This window comes from Carassius carassius, chromosome 21, assembly GCF_963082965.1.
Source record: "Carassius carassius chromosome 21, fCarCar2.1, whole genome shotgun sequence".
Classification (NCBI taxonomy): domain Eukaryota; kingdom Metazoa; phylum Chordata; class Actinopteri; order Cypriniformes; family Cyprinidae; genus Carassius; species Carassius carassius.
The window spans coordinates 9,607,157-9,623,869 of NC_081775.1; the positions used below are offsets into that span (position 1 = coordinate 9,607,157).

At 36.3% G+C, this 16,713-nt stretch overlaps 1 protein-coding gene across 2 annotated transcripts in view; it reads left to right on the top strand.

The window, feature by feature from the left end:
- The window catches only part of LOC132097494 (G protein-coupled receptor kinase 5-like), a 50,950-nt gene that overhangs the window by 1,130 nt on the left and 33,107 nt on the right, over positions 1 to 16,713 (top strand). The gene's annotated exons all lie outside the window — the stretch shown is intronic.

Here is a 16,713-nt window from a genome sequence, read left to right on the forward strand (position 1 = left end):
AAAAACCACACGCTATATTCGCAGTATGATACGTTTTCACTGAGGTGGGCTACATAACGTTAGCTGTGTGAGAGGAAATGGTAGATGTGTTACAGCTGCCACCTTTTTTAACACGCGCTGCTAGTTAACACAACGCGGTGGAACCAGGTCAAACAGTCTGTAAGGCGATGTGAACGACGCCTGTCTTCGTTACCACCGAGACCACAATAACCGCTACTTCCCTTGCTGGTGTTTTGAAACCGAAGGCCTCGTCAGACGACCATCATGTCGCTATCCTAAAGTGTCGTATGAAGCTTGATTGATTTAGATACGGATTGAACTAGATGTAAACCAGAAGCACAATATCAGGATAGATAGATTGTCGTTCGTGTTGATTTTTTGTCAGACACTGAATGGCATTATCATAGGACAGAGATGATATTGCATACAATAAAGCAAAGGTTTTAATTACACATTTTCTCCACTGTAACATAATCAGTGTGAAAGTACATTTAGCTGTAAAAACGCTGCAAGTGTAAAGCTGTTCTCTTACATCAAGGGAAATTATAATGGAGCCCTGGTGGTTTTGAGAAGGTTAGTTGTACAACAGTTGTGTTTTGATTTCTGCAAACCTGTTTTAGAGATTGTGGTCTATTTTCTGTCTGTACATTTCAAAAGGAACATTACACTCTTCGCACTTGCTTAGAAAGTGAATCTGAAGTGAATCACTTTTTGAATCTCTTTTGATCTGCGGTTACAATTCATTGAGTCATTCAGATTTTAATTCTTTGCAGTTTGCCATGATTTTGATCTCCAGCTACCTCTCAGTGCGTCATCATTCAGCTTGCTTCGTCGTGATCCTTCAGAGTTCAGTCTTGACTTTGTTCAATGATTGCAAAATATGGAGCTGGCGAACCTGGTTAACCATAGCTTCTACTAATGTTTTGCACAGTTGTGTCCATTAATCGCCAAATTCTCCTGTGGCCTGGAGGCACAAGCTCATGTAATCAGTTCACGTGCTCTTTGTTGCCCTTAGCCTGGAGTTGACCATAAATGACCAGGTTTTGACAAGTAGTCTACCTCACTATGTTGCTGAACAGAGAGCGCTAGGCTAGGCCAGTAACATTAGCTGCCTTCCTTGTCGCTGATGTAATTGAATAATGTAGATAAAAAAAAAAAAAAAAGAATTTATCAAAGAAGCTTGGGTTATTTTTTTATTTTCCACACTTCCAATAGAGTTTCTCTCAAAGGACAGCAGGAACAAGTGTGCATAGTTGTTGAAGGGACGTTTCACAATGCTTTGTACAAATATTGAAAAAAAGCCTTTTTACAAACATATTTCAACATTTGATTGGACGGTCCTGCTCTTAATACAAGTAGACATATTCTTTTATTCAATAAGCTCACTTATGGACTTAAGTAAGGTTTTGCCAAAAAAAAGTGTTCGGATTTTTGTTTGGTTTTATTCTTACCTACCTCAGCTCTTGCTATGAAAATAGCCTGACATGTTTCTTGTCATGCTTCGGCTTTTCAGGTTCAGGAAATGTCTTTTTAAAGCGGTCTTGTGTTTATTGATGTGTGCAGGCAGGCCTGTGTGTGAGAGAGCACTTGTTCAGTGAGGCTCTGCTTTGTTTGTTCTTCGTCCATGTGTGTGTGACTGTCCCCCCATTTGTTTATCGTGCTGTGTTTGGAGCAGAAAATGAGGCGCAAGGCACGCAGACTCTTGTCCAAATGTTCGACTAGCAGCAGATAACAGGAAAAGCAGAGTTTGCAGGCCACACAGTCTGTTTACATGGCTGAAGCCAGGCTTCCGAAATCAGTAGAGAGTCCGGCCAGAGCCAGGCCGCCCCAAACTAAACAGAAACCCATCTACGTCTGTTATGATGGTCTGCTCAGAGATTTAACATATTCAGGCATAGAAATCACATGTGCATTGAGAAGGTTGGCCTTTGAGTGTAGTCTTAATGTGTACTGATTGAATTTTGATTTCTTTAAGTATTAAACCTAGTGACAGATGAGCTTAGAAGACATGGTACACTAGACAGCACACTACAATTTGAGTGAATTTTGAGTGGAATATAAAATTGGTAGTTTAGACAGTTTACCAAAAGAAATAGTCGCAACTGTGGCATAAAAAAGCGACCAGAATGAGAGAGAAAGATCTGAGTTTCTTGCAAATGCAACTTTTTCGTGTTACTGTGAGAAATACACTAATTCATTCTATAATACGGAAGGCAATTCCACCTCAGAGTACAATATAAATTAAATGGGTAATTGTGATGAAGTTTACTAAAAGAAATAGCAACTTTTGATATATATATACTTGATTTCCTGTTATCATGAGAAATACACTAATACAACCGATATTATGGAAGACCGTTCCACCTCGGAGTAAAAAATAAAATTGGTAATTGTGAGAATTTTCGAATAAATTAGCAAATGTGAGAGACAAAGTTGCAATTGTGAGTTAAAACAAATCTTAGTTTCTTGCTACTTTCCTTCCTGTTACTGTCAGAAATACACTAATGCTAATTATATTACGGAAGGCCTTTCCACCTCAGAGTAAATATAAAATGGGAAATTTTGAGACAGAAGTAGTCACAACTGTGAGATACTACATTTTAATAATGAGATATAAAGATCTTGTCTGTTGTAGTGTTGTCAAAAGACCCTGTACTTCGGTACCAAGTCGGTACTAAAAAAATGAAAATGTCACTGTACCAGGTTTCTGTAAGTACCGGTAGTACCGAGGTCCCGTTCAAACCCGGTTCAGCGCTATGATTTCTGCGAAGCAGAAAACGCGGACGGAATCTCAAAATCCAGTCATGAAAATGAAACTTACATTTTAATATGGACAGTCACGGAATTTGTCAAAATTAGCATAAATTTATCTAATCAAATCTCCATATGGACCAGTATCTGTAAATGTTAAGCCGCAAAAGTTGGTTGAAATCTGCATCCTGCATGTTCAGCGTGCATGTCTCTGTGTGAATGAATGAATGGTTTGTTTACTACATAGACTGAAGCGCATGACGCTTGCAATAATGAGGACATACAACATCACTAGAACTGTTCTGAGTCACTTCACAAGCATTTTACCGTTTCATTTGAGTAAAACCAGTGTCAATTTAAAGGTATTCACGGAAAACCATCAAAACAGCCTCTACATTGCGAGTAAATCACTCGCATATGTGAATAAATTTTACTCAGGACGAGTAAATTATGTCTATTGTTAGCCATTGGCTAATACATTCTTAGATTTTACTCGCCACTGTGTGCGTGTTCGAGGCTATTATAAGATTGGCGCAGATATATTTTCATTCGCTGAACACTGACTGAGCGCTTCAGAGTTCTCTCTCCATCAAGCGATCTGTACTTTTCAATTCATCTCAATGGACGCACAGTACACCTGTATTTGCCTCTTTTACTGTTTATGGTATTTGCCGAACTGTAAACTCTGTGTGAAGGACCACGATTCGCCGTCGCTTTGCTGATAACGTTAGCTGTTTCTCACACATGCAAAGAGAGAGAGAGCGAGAGTCTTACCACGCTGAATCGACATGCTACATGTAAACTATATTCTTTGTTGTCTTCTCCTGTCAAAATAATGTAGTTCTTTTATAATTATTCATATTTTCGAACAAGCACAAGATATGCCGGTTTTTCCGGTAGTGGGCGGAGCTAATGCGCAAATGTCAATTTCATTGGCTGGCGCTCATCTTTTACCGTCCCTGTTTTGATTTCAGCAAATCAGTTCGACCGAACGCAGACAACGTGATCAATATTCATGAACCCAGCAGCTCATCAATCCATAGTGCATTGTACATTGTTAGTATGGTAGTAGAATTAGTAGTATTATTATCTTTTAATAATAATTATTATGATCTATTACTATTTTTTTTTTTTTTACAGAAACCCTCAATGAACAAAAATATCTTAAGCATCACCACCAGTCTTAAGTTCAGATAAATGACAAATATGCATTCATTACAAATTCATTTTTACATAAAGGCATTGTGCTAGAAATATTACTATTATTTTGTAAAATGTATGTGATACTGCTACTACTGTTAATTAAAAATTAATCACACACTATTTCTTCCATGTTTTAATTTTAATAGCAAATCCCTTTATTTACCAAAAAATAAAATGTGTTTAAATTTCATAAATTAAAAGACAAATTAAATTTGGGTGAAACTTGTTTACTGTTTTTCATAATTACATTACTTGTAGAAGAAGTTTAAACACAATTGTAAATAAGTATAAAGAATGGCATTGGTTTTATTTTTAGTGATGATAAGTTTTTTTTTTTTTTTAGCATATTTTTGTGTTTTGCTTTGGTACCGAAATTGGTACCGAGAACCGTGGATTTTCACTGGTATCGGTACCGAATACTGAAATTTTGGTACCGTGACAACACTAGTCTGTTGTAAATGCAGCTTTGTTTCCTGTTACTGTGAGAAATACAGTAATGCACACTGCAATATTCAAGCCTGCTATGAAATACAAAGTCACAATTGAGATATAAAGGTCTTGGGAATGCAACTCTCTGTTAGTGTAAATAGCAGTAAATACACTCCAAATTGCAAGATGTAAAGTTATAAATGTGGGAGGTTTCTGTATTGTAGCCTGAGTGCCTGAGATTGCAGTTCTTTCTTGTTCGCTGACACATTTAATTGTGCTGATACATAAACTGAGCAAGGTAGTGGTGGACCGATATTTTTTAAATAAATTTCTTTTTGCAAAATTAACATACTTTAGATGACAAAATATTTTTCACAAATAAATATTTAATAAAAATATAATTAAAAAGGAAGTAACCACTGTAACCAACAGGGAATCAGTATTCTGGGAAGTTTGTGTGCACTGGGAATCATATTTTTCAAATAAAGCCGGGGTAACCCTCATTTTACATACAGCACACAGTGACAATGACATAAATATGACAGTGGGCAAATGCATAAAGTGTAGCATAATTTGAAATCGCGTTTAAAGCATTCAGTTAACACGGGCCGACCGTCACACAGAGTATACGTGATCATGCTGGATACACACTTCACAAGATCTCATAGCTGGATTCGACTGAGTTTGCAAGGTTTGTGAAATTAAATATTCGCTAGTTATTCAAAGATTTGTTTAAACTAAATAAATGCGTATTTGCTTAATGCTGATACTAAACGAGAAAGTATTCAAATGTTTGCCTTTCTATTACTAATAATATACAAGCAGTCGTTATAATGCACATTAATTCCTTTGTTTAACCATTCTGATTATTTTAGACCGAGTTCTATTCATATTAGACAGAACTGTTAACAACGACAGTAAACGAGAGAGGGTGTGAGCTGCCTTTCTCAGCACCGTAAAAATAAAAGTCCTACATCGGCCAAGCAGAAAAAAGTATCGGCCAATGCCAAATATCGTCCGATATATATCGGTCAACCACTAGTGACATAATTTCCTGTTGTAAGCTGCTGCATCAGGTGAAGTGATCCAATGTTACAGGAAGTCTCAATGCACATTATGCAGTTCTGCAAGCCTAGTCAATTTCCACAAGCACGAGCTTGAGAGGAGAAATATGAAGATGGCATAAGGCAAACATATCAGTCCAGTTCAGGACCTCAGATATCTGGTGTCATTATTACAGACAGACAATACAGGCAGATTTTCAATTTGGCTTCATTCTGTTATGGATCTTTTCACCATCCAACCTATTCCTTCCCTACGTTTTTCTAATGAAAATCTTATTTCATGTTATTGTAAATGGCTCGGACAGTTGATTGTCAATGCATTTTCTGATCAAGACTAGTCACTAGATATAATCACCCTTGAGGAATTATTTATAAAAAATTAATTCTTCCATTTGTTATGCATCCAGTACATTCCAATCACATGCATTTCTTATTGTATATAATTATTTAAAGTTACATTTTATGTGCCATTTGAAAAACTGAGATTCAAATAGTTAGAAAAAAAAATCTTGAGAAACTAGTTGATCATTGGATAACTATTCAATCATTTTGACCCATCCTGAATTTGTAGATTGTTGCATTATTAAGTCGACAGCATCAAATGTACCATGGAACAATAACCGAGAGCAGGCCTGTTCACCATTTTTTTTTTTTTTGTCTTTTCTTTGGCAACCTCTCATGGAAGTAGCATTGTGTTGGTGTCGTTTAAAAGAATGAGTGACTGGCTATGTCTAAGAAATGGTGGGGGATGAATTCCTAAGCAAGGCTGTTATCCAACCCTGGCATCCTCTTAGGCGATTTAGGCGATGTGGAGTGCACGTCGTAACCCATAACGACGGCGGACAAGGGGCTCTCCTTCCCATTCAAGAAGTCTGGAGCTGGCAGACCACTCCACTTCTCTGAAAACTGTGCCATGTGAAATCCTGAAGAATAAACAACACCCAGACCCATCTAAATGAAAACTGAAGCAAAGGAGGAGGCTAAAGTACAGAGAAAAAAAAAGACTGATAGTGAATGCAAGCCAGTGAAAGCAGGGAGAAAGAATGTAGAGAAAAAGAAATAATGTGTCACATATAAAACAAGGAAAATTTGAGCTGCTGCTTAAGCCAGATGCTAAAAAAATTCGTCACTGCACTGAGGTATTGCTTATGCTGGCTATATACAGTTTTTATTACCGTAGCTGTTTTTCTAACATTGGTGTTCTAATGTTAAAACAGATAATATAATAGTATTTATAATAGATATATTTAAAAGAAATTCCTTTATCTGAAACAGTAGAGCATAGTGCTAGCAACACCAAGGTAATGGGCTTGATTCTCAAGGAATGCCTTGTTCATTGCTTTGGACAAAGCTGTCTGTCAAATGAGGCTGCAAGTCTCTAAAGTAAACTTTATTACTAGTGTAATGGCGCTTTTCCACTACACAGTCGCCTCGGCTCGCCTCGACTCGGCTCTGTTTGGTTTTCCACTGTGTAAAAGTTGTACCTGTACCGGCTTCCAGGTACTTTTTTTCGTACCACCTCCGGCGAGGTTCCAAGCGAGCTGAGGCGAGCTGAGGCGATACTATAATGTGATGTGAAAACACCGCAGACTGCTGATTGGTCAGAGAGAATCGTCACTATTCACTGCGTCATCATTACACGCGCCACCAATAGTATCCAGATAGTATCCAGAATAACCCCGCCATTTTTAAAAAGTTTGTCCAGAGATTGCGTGATATATCCAATATATCCCGAGGAACAAAAACAACATGCACTCGATTTCCTCCATTGTCCTGTGTGTGTGGGTAGCGGGTGTGTGTCGCGTAGAAGATTACGTCACGGCAGTTTCCTGCAGCGTCGCTATGACAACCAGGTCAATTGTGGAGGTACTATCTGCAATGGAAAAGGAGCGAAAAGCGAGCCGAGCTGGTACTGGTAATGGAAAAGCGCCATAAGAGTTGGGATGGTTGATTCTTTCTGTGAATCTTATTCATTTGAATTAATCGGTTTAAAAGACTGACTTGCATTATCACTCAGACATTCACAGAACTCTCAGAATGCAAATTTTTGTCTTAGTAAAAAAAAAAAAAATCCAAGTACTATTGATATATTCGTGCATATAGCATAAATGAAAATGATTAACATAACTTTTAGCTGTTCATTCAGTGAAAAGCTAAATATTCTTTGATTATTTTAAATGAATATAGATTTATTCTGCTACTTGATCAAACAATGGCTGGTCAACTTATTCCAATGATTTTGACGAAGAGGATTTTCTTTTCCCTAAATTGCAAGTTGCAAATGTTATTACATTGGACTAAAATTTACTGATTCTGTTAGCTGATTTTAGTGACCCCCACCCCCCACCCCACCTTGTTACACAGTGGTGTTCCCAATCAATATTGCTTATACATTTCTCTCTATGCTGTAGTATTGATCTGAGCTCATGCACCTCAAATACTACAAATAATGTTTTTTTTCACTCAAAAACTGAGGTGAATGAGCTCAGATCAATGACATACAACTGATCAGTTAAAATAAGAAATGCTAAACTTGGGACTAAGCTTAAAAAAAAATTTGGTGATCATATAGCATAATGAAAGATTTACAAGTGTTTATTTTTAAAGGCTGGTTATTTTTGACTTGGAATAATAAATTAAGTAAAAGATTTTCAGCACAGCGCAATTGTTAATAATAAATTGACAATAATAATAATAAAATGAATAGTACAATTCTCTTATTTAATTTTTTTTTTAATTGGTTCATTGCAATATCAAACAATATGAACATTGATGTCGCTCAGCAAAATCATTATTATTGCTCCAAAAGGCCAGGCATACATACTGTATCTCTCAAATGATATTTTGTTAAACCATTGTTTTCCCACACCCAGTCTAGCAGTGACTGTCATATTGGATGGATGTGCTGAGGCACCAGCAACACAAGTATGTAGCAGAAGTGCTGAAGCTTGTGTTGGGCCGAGACTGATAGGCGTGAAAATTGAATTTGACTCATTGTAAATGGCCAGTTGGCTTATGAGCGGACGTCTGTTGCCTTAGCTGATGTCATTTCTGTCTGATCTACTTCCACATGGTCAATATCCATACCAACTTGTTGACTGACTTGTGGCATTGGGTACATTTCGTCCCCTTGGAATTATAAGGGTCTATCTGCATTCCGTCTAGTTTTGAGATTTTGAGCTTCGAAGTTTTTGCAATCCATTCGACTGTATAGATACAACTTTGTTGTTTATTTAAATAAAAAGTACCAAAATGTACAGAACATAAAAAAATCTATCACTTAATATAAATAAGTTGTCACTGAATAAGAATATGTGAATAACTCGATTTTGACAAATAATTCCAAGGGGATGATTTAGAAGTGGTCAAGGGAAAGTTGTGTCTGAAGTCAGAATTGAATGCTTTTCAATCAAATGCACAAGTATTAAGAGAAGATGGCAAGGTGTTTGGAAATTGTATGTGCATCTGAAAATCTGGAAAACAAAGTAGTCACTAAGATGTAAAGAGTGAGCTGTCTGTTTTTTACATGACCTCTGCTGTCTAGGAAGTGTCCTCGTCCAATAATCAGATATTGGCTTAATTGTCCACCCATTTTGTTTAATATTCTCAATGCTGCTCTTTTATGCACCACTTTATATGTTTTTAGGATGACAAAAAGTACTTCTTTTTCTTTTTTTTTTAATGTATTTTTGGGAAGTCTACTTTAAAGGTCTAACAGCGTTCCTAATTTACCGTTTACAGAAACCAAACTTGAATTTCAGCATGATGCAAGCAGCTAAAAAATTCATCTTTGTTTAACATTTAATTTAATGTTAAATGCCTGACAGTAACTTCCAGTGAGGCAAACTTTTTTGGTACATTTTTTATTTTTATTTATGAATTATGCCATTTCGAATATCAAATGTAGTCAATAATTGACATGATTCATGGAATTTATTATTGAATGTTATGCGAAAAGACAAGAAAAATTAACATTAAATTAACATTAAAATATAAATTGCAAACAGTTATGATTGATTACTTCACAATAAATTCTAGTTCTTTTACAGTTTTTCTTTATTCCCTTAAGTCCCTTTAAAAGTATTCTCTATGTAGTATGAATGTGTGTCGTATGAATCTAATCCAGATGTTGTCATTGTCATGTGGCCTAAAGTACCAGCCAGTTGCCAATCACGAATCCTTTCCCATGGCCTAATGGCATAGTAAAGTGTCCATTGGATGAATCTAGCCAGAAATAGTATGTGATCCAGAGAGTTTCTGACTACTCATTTATAAATACTTGTGAATTTGGACAAAATTGAAGACATGGTTCTGTCTTTGTACAAAGCTAACACATGGCTTCAAAGAGTCATAATATAGTGCCTAGCTTTTTTGGATATCGAATGCCAATTTTTATTACAAACTTTCATTGTGTAGTAATAAGCCATGTCAGTGTGAGTTAAATAAAGATAGAATCTTTATATTTGTGTTAACCGTATGTTTAAGAGCTGCTCACTCATATTGTAAGTGGTGAAGAGGTGTTAGAACAGAGTTCCAGCATAAGGAAAAGGAAAAGTCAAGATAGTGTGACCTTCAGTTGTCCTGGTACTCTTAAAATACATGTCTGGATGATGAGATAATTGTTGCCAGAGCTGGATTTTGACAGCCCTAGAAATAATGGACTGAAGTGCCATTTTAAAGGGAAAATAATCTGATATCAAACAGTTGTCTATAATGTTAATTATATAGTTAATTGAGTATGCATTTTATTACATACATATTTGAGAATCACCTGTTATTTGCCTGATTTTGTACAGGCTTTATTGCCCATCCTCAAGTGCAGTCTCTTGCTTTTTTGTGTGATGTAATGCAGTAAAGTTTTAAAAGCTCTTCCGAGTGGAAGGGAAGGTCCATCGTCGTGAAGTCTGAACCTCGCCTTCAGCCCACTCAGTCTCCATGAGAGCCTGCTTGTGTTTCTGTGAGTGTGAGAGAAGAGCCAACTGTGAAATATTAAGTCTCGATTTGGACTGGCTGTAAAAAAAAAAAAATACCATGCATCACCCGGTGTGTTCATCAGAAGCTTTTTTATTTTTGCCATTTGACTTATGGAGGTAAAAGTGGGAGTGTTATGATTTACTCCATTAGTCGTGCACCATGGGGTCATTTTATGGGGACGTAATATATCATTATTTCTCTGAAATTCTGCTTTGCATGCTACAAGCCATGAGTGCATGCTATGCTTTGCATAGTGCATTGGTACACCAATAAACAGTGTCCTATTGTTGAATGATTTGAATAACCTCATATTTATTAGTATATAGATTCAATTCTCCTTAATCTAGTTTACAGTAAACATTTCCTTGCTGTATATATTTAGAACAGCCTTGTCATGTAGAGCTGGACGTGACTGAAAGATGCACATGAGAAAAATAACAAGCATTTATTCTAAAAAAATAATAGAATAATAATTGCACGCTTTTTGGAAGTAAAATGTGTCAGATGCTTTGGGGTAAGCTGTGCCAGTGGCTAAACTAATAGTAATTTTGAGCTTAATTTTGGACTTTTCCGGGCTGGTTTATGAAAATATTAACCTAGCAAATTTCTATTGCCTCTATATACCATGATCAAAATTTGCTGAAAAACCTGTTGCACATAATCTACTATATAAGTGTATAAGTTATTTATCCATTTACTATATATATATATTTTCTTAATAATGTTTTAAGATGAATGCTTACTGGACTAAAGCTACAGCTTGGTTTATTATACCAGATTAAATTTTTTTTTTTGTGATTTATCAAATATGATACAAAAAATACTTAAGCTTCACATTTTCATCATTTCATATTATTTAAGCACAATGTATCAAATATGATAATCAAGAAAAAAAAATGCATGTTTTGTCTACAGGTTCAGTGGACTGTTCCAATTATTCCATATGTCAGGTTTTTATAATAAAAATAAGACTTTGTAGGTTGTGCATTAATGCATTTTCCCCATTGTTGTTCATATTTTTATTTAAAATGGACATTATGTATTGTCCATAAATTTTAGACCATGACATTTTGTGCCCTTACACTGTAGATGTTTTCTTCTCATATCAGCTGCTAGCCAAATATTATTGGTCATTTTAATACTCTTTATGTCATTTCTGCTTGAACAAAGGACAACTTAGCTTAAAGTGGCCTAACTTGTCGCATATTCTACATTCAGCGACGTTCTTAATAAATCATTGGTGCTCATTACAGAAAAATGCAGATTCTGAGGTCTTCTAAAGCAGTCCCACATGACATTTCCATGCCGATTTGGGGGAAAAATCCTAAGAATTTTGTGTGGTGGATCACAAAATAGGACAACATTCTTATTGGTAGTTAAGAGCACAAAACAAATTCGCTTAAATATGTAATAGCCCATCATGTGAGGTGCGTGACTTGTGTGTAGCAGAATAACAGCTGTTCAAATTCAGGAGAAACTATAAGGTTTAAATTCCCCCTTTTTTCCAATTAAAAAAAGAGCCGACAGCACAAAACTAATTGCATTTATGTAATTTACGTCATAATGAATGCTGCACTAAACTCTGTATGTTCACCATTGATGTGCCAGAAACCCCTGAACGCATCAGAAGAGTCAGGTGGCGCCCATGGGGCGTTTATATGAGGAGCTCAAGGGGGAAGAGGCCGAGGGAGCGGCGGTGGTGTAGAGGAAATCAAGAACAGCTGGCGAGGAAGTCAGAAGCCCTGTAAAGAGTGGCGAAACCGCTTTGACCTGCTTGCCCAAACAACTGCTTCGATGCTTTGAAGTTGGATAATGAAACCATTGGTCAGGTTCCTGCATGGCATTCCATACAACCATTTAACCAACATCCCTGATTACAACAGGCCTTTATGTTTTCCTGAATGACCAGTATGCCAGAGAAAGAATGGAGTGTAGAAGACATAATCAAATGCCATCTGCCTCTCCCTGATCTTTCGTGTCGGGACAGGTATCGGGAGGTAACCGGCCCCTCCTCTTCTTTTTCTCTTTCGTTGTCTATTCTTTTCCCATGGACTTTATGAGATGCCTGGGTGACGGCATTGTGCGGCGTACTTTGAGTGTGCATTCTGTAAGATACTTGTGTGTTATGTAATTGTAGCACAAAGCATCCATGATGGCAGTCAGACCGGCATGCTTTCTCACATTCCATACCAGCGCTATTTATAGTGCCAGGGAGAGATGCAACACCTGGCCGAGGTCTCAGGAAGTGTTTTATGATTCCTGCACAGTGGTACTGGTCCTACACCGATTAAACAGACAGAGTTAAATGCTCACACACCCACACACATATGTACACTACAAATACATATATATATATATGTATTTATTTATATATATTTATTTATTTATATATATTTATTTATTTATTTATTTATTTATTTATTTATATATATATATATATAGCGTTATATTGGCCTCGTTGATGAGCAACTGTTAGGGGCCATTTCATAGGGTCAAGCCATTCAGGATGTAGGTGATTTTTATTTATTTTTTCCTTCCATAAAACAGTGCTGAAACCATGGTCCCGATGGTTCATAAAATGCAAGTCAGTGGCTACCGTCACACAAAAAAGCATATACAGGCAACTCAAAATGAATCTCTGTGGCTCCTGGCGATATACTGAGTTCTTATGAAGCGAATCAATCAGTCTGTGCAAGAAGCTAAACATTATTTACAACATTATTACCCGTTATGCCATCTTGACTAGCTTGACGTGTTCAGCTAGATGAGCACTATTGGTTACTTGTTGGTTAGTAAACAATCATGACCCACATCTTGCAGCATATGAAAAAAACATATTTAGGAATTTTTGTAATAGTCAGTATTATTAGCTTGTTTGTGTATTATATGTTTGTGTTCTTTTTTTCAATTAATGGTTAATAATACTATATATTTACTTTTTTACAGTATTCTTCATATAGATAGACTACTTTTAAGAAATTTGGGGTCAGTAAGGTCTTTTTTTTTATAGAAATAATTTTATTCAGAAATCAAATTGAAATCAAAGAAACTGTAAAAGCTTTAGCATTGTCATTAAAGGTTTTCTGTTGCACATAAATGTTGTTTTTATTAACTTTATGAACTTTCTATGCATCAAATAATAATACTCATTTTCCACAAAAAAATATATATATAGAGAGAGAGAGATTTAGAAAGGAATTACTGTATCTGAACTACAGATCTCACTGTGTCAGCAGAACTTGGGTCAGCTTGTTTAGGAGTTTTTACTCTGGTACAAGTGGACCGTACCTGATGTAGCTACTCCCGTGGTTCTAATCCATAGACTGTTTCATGCTCTAAGGTCAGACATTAGCACAACTGTGTTCCCAGTCGATGTTCTTGCATCTGACCGTGTGTGAATGTGTGTACCAACAGATTTTGCCCCCAAGCTCAAAAGCTATTTTTAATTGTAATTAATTATCAAATGTCACATAAAGTATGCATGACTTCAGGAGAACTAATTGAACAAACAGTATATCAACTGTTTGCCACAAGCTGTTATCCTTTGGTGTTTTCTAAAAAAAAAATCTGATTATTGGAAAAAACACTGTTGTAGTGTCATTATTCGGGTAAATTAAATTAACACCAAGTTCTTCATAGAAATTGGACCTAGCTCATACTGGTTGAATCTGCATTTTTAACATGAGAAGGAAGGAAAAACATTTGTTAAAGTTATATAATATGTAAAGAAAGGAAATTAGCATTATGTTTGCATTCATAAAGCTTGCACAACAACACAACAGCAGTTCATTTTTAACATTTAGAATAAATGTTTGACATTTAGAAGAATATTTGTCTCACTACTTGCAGCAGCGCCAACCCACCACAATGCTGGTTGTTACAGGAGGCTGCCAGGACGTTGTTATGCAGGTGCCAAGTTGTTCTGGTTGTTGGTGTTGCATTTTACTAATAAGTTCTTGAAATTTTCCATTTGGTACATATATACAATCTTGAGTGGATGTTTATGTGCTACTGTTTCATAAATGCTGCACATCTGGACATGCTGTTCATTTGAGGTACTGCATACTGCACAGAAGGGAAGTAGGTATACTCGGATGCAGAGGTGATATTTTGCTCCCTAGATAAGGCTGAGTTCACTTCTTTAATGCAAATAAAATAAGCTTGATTAAGCAGTGTAAATGAAAGCCTTGTTGAATTTCCATGACCAAGCTGTTCAGTTATTTTATGTTAAGTTTTCTTGAACTTTCAATAAAAAAGTATTTGATGACACACTAGCCAGTGGATTCTGTAATATGATGTTGTTGATTGGTTTCGACACTCATTTGATATTTCTGAATCTGTTAGAAGTGTAGCCTTTCCACCAATGCACCACTTGCATTCATCAGATTACCAGAAACATCCCGTTTCATGTTTGACTAACATTGACTCAAAAAGGAGGATTCAGTGATAACAGGCTAATCTTCATCTTGTTTCAAACCCTTATGACTCTACTGTAAATCGTCTGCAGGAAAAAAAATCACTTTTAAAGAATATCCTGGCCACTTGTGAAGCTTGACATGCAAAAAGGATAACATTGTCATAAAACTAGCTAATTTCTCACACACACACACACACACACATGAAAAAAATCTTTAGACTTGCACTCTATTTGCTACTAGCTTTCTAATCTTTTTATATTCTATATGTTTTCATTTGTTATACAGTTAACAAAAGCAAAAAAGACCTCTAACACTAGCTTGCTCTATTCTTTTTCTATTCTATGATTATGACTCCAGAAGTTTGTATAGATCACTTTTATGGTGCTTTTTGTCATTCTTTTGGAGCTCGACTGTCCTCATTCCCCTCTATGCGGCCAGGATATTAATCCAAAAATCAGCTTTTGTGAAGAAATTCCAATAGATTTGCAACAACATGAGGGTGAGCAAATGATGACAGCATTTTTATTTGGGGGCGAACTGTCCCTTTAAATGGCCCAGACTTTATACGACTCTTTTACAAAGCCAGCACTGTTGAGTTGAGTCAAAGTGAGCATGGCCTGATTGCTAAGTTTCTCTTGGTCATGACTCCTTGAGTTCTTTGTAAAGATGTTTGAAGCCATGCCGTTAAAGCGATAATAAAAAGACAAATGACCGCATCGCTCTGGAACATTTCAACAAAAGGCCTCTTCCTCCAATAGTCCTGGCCTTCACCTTTGGAAAAGGCGGCACTTTTTTATATCCTGTGGCACAAAGGCTTCTGTTGTAGTTTGAGGAGCCACACCTTGGAGAAGCCCTTAAACACATAAGCACATGGACTAGAGGACCAGCTATGTATAGAGCAGGTTTGTTTTCACTTAACACAGGTAGTCGGGGGACTTTTATTTTCTGTAGCCAGACTGTGTTGGCTACCGTTAGTAGTCCGGGCCGTGGCAAAGCCGAGTTAAATAAACACCAGCCGTGCGTGGTTTTGTTTGTTAGTTTCTAACACGTAGGACGTCTTTTGGAAACCAGTTGTGTGTTCTCACTTATGTTGACTTGGACTGACATGAAACCTAATAAAGCCATGGCTTTAACGTGATTTCATGCTGTTTATTATCACATACTTGAAAATTTGCTGGTGTAAAATCATTCCACATATGGTCACAACCAGGTTCAGGAATGTATTTCTTTCATTGATGGACAATATTTGGCCCTGGAATTGATTTTCCTAGCCAGGAAGTCTCTTATGCCCACAGAGTCTGTGTTTATGTGATCAAAAACACAGTAAAAACAGTAATGCTGTGAAATATTTTTTTTACAATTTAAAATAACTGTTTTCTATTTCAATATATGTTACAATGTCATTTATTCCTGTGAGGCAGAGATGAATTTTCAGCTTCGTTACTCCAGTCTTCTGTGTCACTTGATCGATTTAATGCATCAATGCTGAATAATAGTGTTCATTTCTTCCAACAAAGAAGACTGTAGCGTGTGTCATGTTTACATTTATTGCTTATTAGTATTTCCTATATTATTATTATCTTTTAGTTCTCAATTTTTACTACTAAGACTTTACCTATTAAATCTAATAAAAAAAAAGATGTTAGATTTTGGCTGCCGTCATGATGATATAAATGTTTCTTTATATTTTGACCGTTGCATTAAAGCAGCAGCTTGTGCTGAATTAAATCAGGATGTTAAGTAAGTTCTTCATGTATGGTTTCATTTGTGACATTGTGACATTTCACACATTTGACATTGCATGAAACCGTTGCGTTTTTGGTAAAGTTTTTGTTCCAGCTCGTTCCAGCTGCTTCCAACCAGCTTGTGATGGC